Genomic DNA, 12,368 nt, shown 5'->3' with positions numbered 1-12,368 from the left:
CAACATATGAAAAAAGTAAGACTCACTCATAGCTAGTGAAACCATCTAAAAGAACACTGAGATATTTCCTATCTACCAAATTGGCAAAACTTAAAAAGCAGGATAACATGTTCACTCTGTGAGGCTACAGGAAACTCAAGTACTCTCGCACAATACCAGCAAATTAATATATTGCTTTGGAGGGAAATTTGGCAATATCTAACAAAACTGCATAGCACTTACCTTCTTTTTTTAAACAGTTTTATTGAAATACATTTCATATACAATAAATCCACCATTTACAGTGGACAGTTCAGCGGTTTTTAGGAAGTTCACTCAGTTGTGCAGGCATCACCACAGATTAATTTGGGAACATTTACACACCCCAAAAAGAAAGCTCTTGGGCATCAGTAGTCAATTCTCCATTCCTTTCTCACCAACAGGCAACCACTAATTTATTTTCTTTCAATAGATTTGCCTATTTTGGATGACCTGAGGTTTTGTTTTGTTTTTGTTTTTGTTTTTGCAGTACTGGGGATTGAACTCAGGACCTTGCTCTCGCAAGGCAGGTGCCATGCCACGGAGCTAAATCCCCAGCCCTGACCTGAGTTTTTGATCCAGCAAATCTAGGATTCTCCAATAAATAAAAATACACAGAGTCTGCAAAAAAAAAAAAATGTATACATCAGGAAAAGAAAAACGTATAAATATTTTAGTATGTATAAATTTATTGAGACATCATGAGATTAATACAAGTTCCCTTTGGCCTCTGCAATTACAATAGGTCCTCAGAGTAGTGGCCATTACCTTCCAGGCATTTATTAGTACAGCAAAACTGCTGAATTATGTATACATTTTTTGGCAGACTCTGTATATGCACAGTTATTCATTGCAGCATTGTTTATGTTTGTAAAATATAGGATATAATCAAAATGCCCATACATAGAAATGTGGGTGCATAAGTCCCCAATGGGGTACTGTGCATCTGTACAACAGTATCCAGAGGATCTCTATTAACTGATGTGGAATGCTTTTTATGATATACTATTAAGTGAAAAATAAGCAAAGTGCCACACACTGTCTATAGTATGTGTCGTAATCTCGGTTCTTTTCCTAAAAATATATATATGTTGGAATCCTAACCTCAAGTACCTTTCAATATGACTGTATTTGTTTCATTATTTTAGTACCAGGGATGGAACTCAGGACCTTGTGCTTGTGAGGCAGGCGGTAGCATCACTGAGCTAAATCCCCAGCCCTGGAGACATAAGTTTTAAAGAGATGATTAAATTCAATTGAGTTCTTGAGATGGGCCCCACAATCTTACTGTGTACTTATGAGAAGAGGAAATTTGGATCACAGAGAGACACTGGGAGTGTGTGCTTAGAGGAGGGACCATGTAAGGACACAAGGAAAAGCATTTGTAAGCTAAGGAGAGAATCCTAATAAGAAACCCATCCTGCCAACAACTTAACCTTGGCCTTTCAGCCTCCAGAATGTGAAAATAGGAATTTCTGTCATTTTATGTCTAATCAAAAATGCCAGCCCCAGTCAGCCATTTAACCACCCGGTTTGTAGTATTTTGCCATGTTAGCCCTAGCAAACCAGTATAGTATGAACCACTTTATGTAAAACAGGAAAACCAACAAAAAATATGCACAATCCACCAAAAAATATATATACACACTTAAGTAGTTCACCAAACTGATAAATGTCTGGAAGGTAATGGCCACCACTTTGAGCACCTCTTATAATTGTAGAGGCCAAAGATAAACGTATTAATCTCATGACGTTTCAATAAATTTGGTGTTAAAATATTTTTACATGTTTTTCTTTTCTTGATACATACTTTTTTGGGGCAGTCTGTTTTGCTCTGTCTCTGTCTATGTCTGTTTCTCAGAAAAGTAAATAAATAGGGCTGGGGATTTAGCTCAGTGGTGCCGCCGCCTTCCTCACAAGCACAAGGTCCCGAGTTCCATCCCCAGTACCAAAAATAAATAAATAAATAAATAAATAAATAAATAAATAAATAAATAAAAATAAAATAATTTAAAAATCATTTAGGTGGTGAGAGAAACCAAGTATGGGATACAAAAGTAACAAATGAATCTAATTTTATTAAAAATGAATAATATAAGCACACTGAGGTGGTTGGAGAAGAAAAGAATGCAATGTAACCAGGCTTATCAGGAGCAAAAAGGAAGTTCAAATAAAGACAAGTATCATTGTTTCTGGTATAGAATCCCCTGCTAAATCTTTCCTTTTTTTTTTTTTTGCCTGTTTTTTATGTGATATCTGATCAGGCTTATGTGATCAAAGTTTATAAAGTATGTTCTCATTCACCTGTGCAGAGATGTCAAGAATGGTATTGTGATACTTAATGTAGTTGAGAAAATTTGAAAGTTGTAACTCTGTGGTAACTACATTAAGGTACATTTTAATTTCCTTCTTGAGGAGAACAGGTTAAAATAATTTTTTTAAAAGTTTATTGGTACTTTTTAGGTATATAGTATAGTTACATTCATCATTGGGATCTTGTACCTTTACATGATGACGTATCTTGGTTCTTAATCTTCCCCCCTCCCCCTCCCCTCCCTGCACCCCTCCCCCTCCCTATTTACAAAGACTTTGTTTCCATTTTTTCCTTTTCTCATATTTTTTCTTTTCCCTTATTTCCCTTCCCCTACCCTTCTCACTCCTCCTACTCCTTTAGACCTTTCCTTCCTACTTCACATTATCAATTATACAATTTGAACCTTATTTACACTTTTAGTTTTTCACACCAGAGAAACTATTTGGTATACACGTGTGTCCCATTTATTTCACTTTAGAGTATGGCCTCAACGTGCATCCATTTAGCTATAAATGTCTCTAGTTTCTCATTCTTTATGGCTGAGTAGAACTCTGTTTTATAGAAAACCCACATCTTGTCTCCAGTTGATGAGCATTTGGGCTGTTTCCAAGTTTTAGCTATTACAAACTGTACGGCTAGAAACATAGGTGTGCATATATTGTTGTGGTATGATTCTTTTAATTTTTTTTTGAAAGATACCCAGCAGAGGAATAGCTAGGTCAAATGGGACCTCTAATCCTAGTTTTTTCAGGTATATACTGATTTCCACAGTGCTTGCCCCAGTCTGCACTCCCACCAATAATGGACAAGTATTCCTTTCTCTCCTACAACCCCACCAGCATTTGTTATTGGTTAATTTATTGATAGCAGCCATCCTTTCTGGGGTGAGGTGGAATCTCAATACTGCATCACTGGAATGACCTGTGTTGTTGAACATTTTTTCATATATTTATTTGCTACTTTTACTTGTTTGAGAAACATCTATTCATTTCAGATGCCCATATTTGAATCAGATCTTTATATTTGGGGGAGGTCTGATTTTTTTTTTTTTTTTTTAGTTCTTTATACATTCTAGATAGTAGAACTTTGTCTGAGAAACAGCTGGTAAAAAATTTTTTTCCCATATTGTAGGTTGTCTCTTAGCTCTGTTGGTGATTTCTCTTGCAGTACACATGCTTTTTAATAAGATAAGATCCAGTTATTGATTCTTTGTGATAGTGCTGAGGATTTGTTCATAGTCTTTTCCCATACCAATGTCTTTGAGATTTCTACCTAACTGATCTTCCAGCAAGTTTAGTGTTTCTGTTTTGATATTTAGATCTTTAATCCACTTCAATTTTAGTTTAGTGTATTATGAAAGATAGGGGTCTAGTTTTAATCTTTGGCAAGTTGAAATCCAGTTTTTCCAACGCCATTTATTGAAGAGGCTGCCTTTCCTCCAGTGAGGATGGTTGGCTCCGTTGTCAAAGATGAGGTAGCTGAGTAAATCTAGAGCTGTGTCTGCATCTTCTAAATTATTCCACTGATCCACGGGTCTGTTTCTTTGCCAGTACCATGCTGTTTTTATCACAGTGGCTTTGTAGTATAGTGTCAAGTTGGGGATTGGGATACCCCTTGCCATGTCTCTGTTGCCTAGAATGGCTTTTGCTAATCTAGGTCTCTTCTGGTTCCAAATGAATTTTTGGATTTTTTTATCTGGTTCTGTGAAATATACTGTTGGGATTTCAATTAGGATTGCATTGAATCTGTACAGCAGTTTTGGAAGTATGGCCATTTTCACTATGTTGGTTCTTTCTACCCAGAAACAAAGGATGTCTTTCCATTTTCTTACATCCTCTTCAATTCCTTTTTTCAGAATGCTGTAGTTTTCAGAGTAGAGGTCTTTTGCTTCCTTTGTTAGATTGATTCCTAGATATTTCATTTTTGGGGGATGCTATTATGAAAGGAATTGTTTCCCTAATTTCTCTCTCAGTGAGTCTGTTATTTATGTACAAGAAGGCTATTGATTTTTGAATGTTGACTTGTATCCAGCTACTCTATTCAATTTGTCAATTAGAAGTCTTTTGGCAGGGTTTTCTGGTCTTCTATGTAGAGTGTCATATCATCAGCAAATAATGATAGATTAACTTCTTCCTTTCCTATCTTTATTCCTTTTATTTCTTTCTCTTATCTAATTGCTGTGGCTAATGTTTCCAGAGCTATATTGAACAGGAGTGGTAATAGTGAACATTGTTGTCTTGTTCCTAATTTTAGTGTAAAGGTTTTCGGATTTTGACCATTTGGTATGATATTGGCTGATGGTTTTTCATAGATAGCCTTTATCAAGTTAAGATAAAGACCATCTATTCCAATTTTCTGCAGGTTTTTTTTAATCATGAATGGGTGTTGAATTTTGTCAAATGCTTTTTCTGCACCTATTGAGATGATCATATGGTTTTTGTCCTTGACTCTGTTAATATAGTGTACTACATTTATTGATTTACATATGTTGAACCATCCTTGCATCCCTGGGATAAATCCGACTTGGTCAGGGTGTACAATCTTTTTGATGACCCTCTGTATTCTGTTTGCCAGTATCTTATTGAGGATTTTTGCATCTATGTTGATTAGGAAATTGGCCTATAGTCCTCTTTTTTGGTTGGGTCTTTCCCTGGTTTCGGAATCAAAGTAACACTTGCTTCCAGGAATGTATATGGAAGTATTGCTTCCCTTTCAATTTCATTGAAAAGTTTAAAAAGTATTGGCAATAGTTCTTCTCTAAATGTCTTATAGAATTCAGCAGTGAAGCCATCAGGACCTGGGCTTTTCTTCGTTGGTAATTTTTTAATTACTTTTTCAATTTCACTGATTGTAATTGGGGTGTTTAGAATTTTTATATCTTCTTCATTTAACTTTGATAATTCATATGTATCTAGAAATCTGTCCATTTATTCTGTGTTTTCCATTTTATTAAAGTACAGGTTCTTGAAGTAGGTATTTGTGATTCTCTAGATTTCTGCTGGATCTGTTGTGACTTTACCTTTTTCGTTCCTAACTGCATGGATTTGAAACACAGTCATTTTTAACATACTATTTCTTTCAATATGGTTAATGATATCATAATTTAGTACATTCACTGGGTTTGTTTTAAAATTTGTGAAAAGTTAATATACAGAAAAGTGCCAAGCATATAATGTAATAGATATTTTGTAGTTGGGAAAAACATATTCTTCTTAGAATGCTTTGTGTAAGAGAATGCACACTCCACTGTGAAAAGATACTAAGTCTTCCTGTGAAGAGGTGGAATCAGTTTGAAAGCTACACACATGGGACTCTCTGGATTTAAGGAGAATTCTTTTTTCATATTCTAATTGTCTCTGTTATGCCATTTACTCTGCAGACTCCTTAGCTGTATATGTGTCATAGCCATTTTTCTTCATTGACTGTTTTAGCTCTTTCTCACCTGTCTAGTTCGTGTCCCCTCACAGAAATTCATCAATTCTCTGAGCAGTTTAGAATTTTAATACTGATCTTTATAATGGCTGTACTAATATACATCTACACCACCAATAAGCGTCCCGTGTATAATAAGTGTGTAATAAGTGTCCCATTATCAGCAGTTGCTGTCCTTTGCTTTTTGATATAGCTGCAGTGAGATTTTTACAAATTTGAAGTGCATTTTTGGTAGTGATTTTGAGATTTTTTTTTCCCCATATGCTTCAGCCATTTGTGTTGTGTTAAAAGTCTATTTATAACTTTTGCCTATTTTAAATGAGATTCTTGAGACTTTCTGTCATTGGTATTGTTAATGCTGTTAATTACTAGAATGGATGAATATTTCATTTAGTGGGAAATTTCAGCAATTCTTTCTCCAATGAACTAAATTTGCATCTTCATATTTCTTCCTTTAAAAACAATAGAACAGAAATAGTGTGAATATGAAGATAATGCAATAGAAATTACTCAGTCTGAATATCAATGATTTACAGACGAAAAGAGCATGTAATATCAACACGTCTAACTCTGTGTCATTGGAGTTTCAAAAGGAAAGGGAAATGGGTGCAGAACGGAAAATTTGCTTGAAGAAATAAAATCTGAGAACTTTACAAACTTAATTAAAAATAAGTCTATGAGTCCAGGAAGCTCAGCAAACCACAGTAAATCCCCTAAATCAATGATATGACCGTTCATAATCAGATTGCTCAAAACTGAAGACAAAAAAATGATGAAAGCAGACAGGGTAAAAGAAAACGACGTATTACTTATAGGAAAACCATGATCTCATGGCTGTAGATTTCTCATCAGAAACTATGGAGATCAAAAAGAAGTGAAACAACATTTTTAGTATGACAAACAAATGTCAGCCCAGAATTTTACACTCAGTGAAAATATCCATGCTAAATGAACATGAGGTAAATAAAGATGATGTCATAGGAGGGGAAATTAAGAGTAAATACTCTGGCAGTAGACCTTCTCTAAAAAATTATTAATGAAAGCTCTTCAGGGAGCAAAGAAATGATACCAGAAGAAAACTGGAAACAGGAACAAAGGGGAAGCAATAGAAAAGGGAAATATTTGGGTAAATATGACAAATTATTCTTTGAATTATTTTAAATGTTTGATGGATAAGGGCAAAAATGATATTATCTGATTTTCTATGCAAGCAGATACAATGTAAAATGGCTATGTCATAAAACAGGGAGGTGAAGGGACTAACAGTGCTGGGATTTCTATCCACTTGAATTGAGAAAGCACTAATTTAAAGAAAACTGAAAAGTAAGTATGTGTATTATAATTCCTTTAGCTTTTTTGGGTTTTTTGTTTCTTTTTGGTGTTTTGAGACAGAGTCTCACTCTGTCATTTGGGCTGGCTTTGAACTCACTCTGTAGCCCAGGCTGGCCTGGAACTCACAGCCATCCTCCTGTCTCACTGAGCTACATAACCAGCTCCCCTTTAAAATTTTTCATGATTTATACCCTTCCCTCCAGTCCCGCACCAGGGATCAAACTCAGGGCCTTGCACTTGCCGGATGGGCTCGGTGCCGCTGAACTACGTCCCTGGCCCTATATTTTTAATATTAATATGAATATTACTATCGTCATTATTTTGAGGCGGCGGGGGGGTCTCACTGAGTCGCTAGGTTGCCGCGACTGGGCTGGAACTTGCCATCTTCCTGCCCCAGCCTCCCAGAGGGCAGGGATCACCGGCGTGTGGCACCATGCCCAGCCATGGGAGTTGGGGAAGGCCTCTTAAACATGGAATTTGGATCCCATCACTGCCAGGTTCCTTCGGAACACTGCAGGATTCAACTATTGGGAGGGATGCGGGGGTGATATCTGAGCCTTCTCTTGTCCCATAGAGTGTTGTGCATTCTGGCTCGTTGACCCTCTGCCATGTCTCCTGTGCCCCAGCATTCTGGATTTTACAACTCTCTTCCCAATCCATTTCAGAGTCAAATACAGCTAGTGTAAGCGGGCAGCTCAGCCCTTTAACATTTGTTTGTTTGTTTGTTTTAAAGAAGCTAGGGCGAGGGGATTTAGCTCAGTGTCACTGCACCTACCTTGCAAACTCAAGGTTCTGGGTTTGATTCCTGTTACAAGAGAGAAAGAAGATGCTATACAAAATGAGAGTAAATAAAACCATAAAATATAAAATTAAGAAATTCAGGGCTGGGGGTTTAGCTTCGTGGTTCCCTTACCTGCCTTGCAAGTGCAAGGACCCCAGTTCGATCCCCATACCAAAACAAAACAAACAAACAAACAAACAAAAAAAACCAAAGAGGATAGGAAAAGGGAAATAAAGGAACAAAAATAGAGGGGGGAAAATAATTACTAAAATGGTAGACCTAAATCCTGGCACATTATTACATTAAATATAGATTATTCAAACACAACCAGGTTGTCAGAATGAATCTTTTAAAATGAAGAAGCTCTATACTGTCTACAAAGAAACGAATTTCAAATATATTGATATAGCTAGAGTAAAAGTAAAATGATGAGAAAAGATGTAACATGAAAACACTAATCAAAAGAAAACTGAGTGGCTATTTAATATCAGGCAAAGTAGACTTCAGAGCAAAGAAAGATGGAGTTTTGCATAATGATAAAAGCTTCAATTCACCAAGAATTCCAGTTTTTTCCATTAATTTAAGTTCATTTCCAAGTACATTTGTTTTGCTTTCTTGTTTTTAGTATGGTATTCGAAAGGCATGGTTAGTAAAATAAACAAGCACAGAAGAAAATATTCATAATACGCCTATTTTCAAAAACAAGACAAACCCTCCAAATCAGTAATAAAAGACAAACTAGCCTAATTTAAACTTGGACTAAAACATGGAAAGAGTTCTTCATAAAAAAAGATATACAAATGGCCAGTAAACATATGAAAAGCCTAACTGTCATCATGCATCCAAGAAACACTACTTAAATGTGATATCTTTTACAGCCAATCAAACACTTTTTAAAATTCTCAAGGAAAGAAAGAAAAAAGAAAGGCAAAACTGTCATTACAAAATGTTGGTGAAGATATGGAACAAAGAGAACTCTCCTTCGTTATTGCGGCGGAGGTTATAATTATGCTTTGTAGGGCTGGGGATTTAGCTGCCTAAGTGCCTAAGTGCAAGGTCCTGAGTTTGATCCCCGGTACCAAAAAAAAAAAAAAAAAAAAGCTTTGTAGCCAGATCCACTGGCAGAGGAGCTTTTAGTCTCACCTACTCAGGATGCAGGAAAATTACTTGAGTCCTGGAGTTTAAAGCCAGTCTCAGCCACATAGTAAGACGCCATCTCAAAAAACAAAAACGTTTTGACTGCTTTGGAAACTATGCTGACAGTGCAACTGTCAGGACTCATCACAATATACACATACATTTTGTACATTTCCCTATATGTATATTATGTATTCATCTTTTTTAAAACAAAAAAATGACAATATGTTAAAACTCTGTTTAAAACCGTTAGATTCCTTTCATTAAGATCCAAACTCTTTACCACAACTTATAACAGCCGGTCTGATCTGGCCTCTACCCGTCTCTCCCAACACATCTCGTTCTCCCCTCCTTAATGACTACGCTACCCTCACCCGTCTTCCTTCCTTTCCTGTACATACCAAGCACTGTCCTGCCTCAAGACCGTGGTACTTTGCTGGTCCCTCTGCTTGGATCACTTCCCCTAGCTCTCTGCATGCTGGGCTCATTCTCATTCTCATTCTTAAGGTCTTGTCTCTACTCTCACCTTCTCACAGAGCTCTTTCCTGACCACCCTGTCTAAAACAATGCCCTTCAATGACTCTTCGGTGTTATCCTATTGATTTACTTTTTAGCACTCTCATTATCAGTTACGATTTTCCTTTTGGCTTTGTTTTGTTCATTCTTTATTTTTTACTTTCCTGTGTTTTTAATCTTTTCTTCCTTCTTTTCAGTATTTCCATTGTCTAGAATATGGGCTGCCACACAGAAAGACCTTAATAAATGTTTGTTGGTTGAATGAATAACCTGTCCTCTGAGGTTAGAAAAAAGTAATTCCTCAGTAAAGGCAGAAAAGATCATCTGCAAAAGTATTACAAAATTTGCCACATGAATATGCCCTGGGAAAAAATTATTAAAGGAAAAATGGTGTTAGTGGGGCATGGTGGCACACACCTGTAATCTCAGCACTCGGGAGGCTGAAGCAGGATGATCACCATGAGTTCAAGGCCAGCCTGGGCTACAAAGTGAGTTCAAGTACAAACTGAACTCCAGAGAGAAACCCTATCTTTAAAAAAACAAATGGCTTTAAATTATTAAAATTTGAGGGCTGGTGTACTTAGCAATCCCTCATTGCAATCCCAAGCAGGAAAGAAAAGAATAAATATAAATAAAGTGATAATTTTAAATTAACTTTATAATAGAAATGAAATGCAGAGATAATTTAGTGGAACTTTGAAATATAAAATATAATAATCTAAACAATGTTAACAGTATGCTCAAACTTGAAAAGGTGAATTATCATGGGAAATAACAAAATATTGCCCTGCTCTAGAGATCATAATTGAGGGACCAAGAAGTCACCCAGAATTAACACTGCACAAGTCCATTATGCAGAAGGAATTATGAGTGAGTAAGAATATTTTTTTATGTGCATCAGCACTGGATCCTCCTAGTCATTTGGCAAACAAGTCAAAGGCCCTCTAGGTTCTGCCTCTAAATCACACCAAAACTCTGGGCTCCAATACTGACTTAAATGTGAGAAGTGGATGGAACTTTCCAACATATAAAGCATAAAATAAAATAGCCTGATAGGTTGAAAAGACCAGAAGAAGCCACACATAAAACTGCATGCACACATAGAGAAAGCCCCCAAACAGGCAAAACTTAATTTATGGGGTTAAAAGTCAGGTTAGTGGTTATCTTTTGAAGGAGAAAGGACTTGAAGGGGGAAATGAGGGCTTTTTAGGTGCTGGTCATGTCCTATTTCTAAACCTAGGTCCTGATTTTCTGGGTGTGTCCATGGTGAAAATTCATCAAGCTGAATACTTCTGCAACTGTGTTTTCTTTCACTAAAATTTTACTTAATACTTAAAAGAAAATAAGTGTGTCGTGAACATTTAGGAGATCACAAAAAAGGTAGATGATGATTAAAAAGTCAGCCATCACAACACACAAGTTCTGACTTCTTTCCCTCTCCCCAGGCACGTTTTTTGGGTGTCATCTTACCCAAGATTCCCTGCCAGTAGAGTCGGCTGGTCTTGTTTTATCACGTGCTGCATAAGTAACTGGAACCTATGGCCAAGTAAATAAGTAGATTAGATCTTCACAGGCAGTTAGACGCTGATTCAGGCACAGAATCTGACATCTTGTTTCTTGGGCTTGAGCTTTGTGCACTAGAGACAGCTGCTACCATGAGCCAGGCCATTTGACTCTTCTGAGTTGAGGCACCAAGCAGCCAATGCTTTCATAAGGTTCAGCCAATTTTTCTCTATGTCCCTGAGTATAACACATAATGGGATTTTAAAGGTGGGAATGATCTCATTAATTTCTTACTTGAACTGGATAAAAGGGATATCATGCCAATTGTCACTGTAAACACTTCCCTAGAAACAAATGTCAACAGGATGCAGCTACCGACCACAAGGAAGTCATTTCAAATAACTATTTTCTCATTCCAAAGACCATTTACTAACTATTGTCTTGAGTGTTCTTTTGACACCCGAGAGCAGAATAACCCAACGGAAGTGAGAAAACACCTAACACCTGGATCCTGTCTAGAGCAACCATTTTCGAACAGCAAGAGGAACAAACATTCCTCATCCTCCCATCTTTTCAACAAGATTCAACTAGTGGTTCAGAAAGTTTCATATATAATACATTTCTTCCAAGCTGTTTCTTCTTTTTTTTTTTCAGCTTTAATTGAGTTTATTGGTACATTTTAGGGATACAGTACAGTTACATTCATTGTTGGGACCTTGTACCTCTACATGACAAGTCTTGGTTCTCATTTTCTCCCCTTGTCCCTGCCCTCCCTTCACGCCCTCCTCCCCTCCCCATCTACAAACACTTTATTTCCATCTTTTCTTTATCTCACATATTTTTCTTTTCCCTTATTAGCCTTCCCCAATCCATCCCACCTTCCCCACACCTCTAACTCCTTTCTTCCCATTTCTCAATCTCAGTAATCTTACTAGGATCTTCTGTATTATTGCAGATTATTCACACCAGGGAAACTATTCGGTATTTACACATATGTGCCTTATTTATTTCACTTAGAAGTATATCTTCAATATGTATCCATTTTCCTATGAATGAATCTATTTTCTCATTCTTTATGGTTGAGTAATATTGCATTTTATAGAAAAACCACATCTTCTTTATCCAGTTTCCAATGGATGGGCAAATAGGCTGTTTCCAAGTTTTAGCTATTACAAACTGTGCCGCTATAAACATGGGTGCGCATACTTCTCTGTGATATGATTCTTTTAGTTCTTTTGGAAAGATACCCAGCAGAGAGATGGCTGGGTCAAATGGAACCTCCAGTCCAAGCTCTTTGAGGTATCTCCATATTGATTTCCATAGTGGTTGCACTAG

This window comes from Fukomys damarensis, unplaced genomic scaffold, assembly GCF_012274545.1.
Source record: "Fukomys damarensis isolate Sample0158 unplaced genomic scaffold, DMR_v1.0_HiC HiC_scaffold_22, whole genome shotgun sequence".
NCBI lineage: Eukaryota > Metazoa > Chordata > Mammalia > Rodentia > Bathyergidae > Fukomys > Fukomys damarensis.
The sequence above is the reverse complement of the archived record's forward strand: the minus strand, read 5'-3'. Positions refer to the sequence as shown.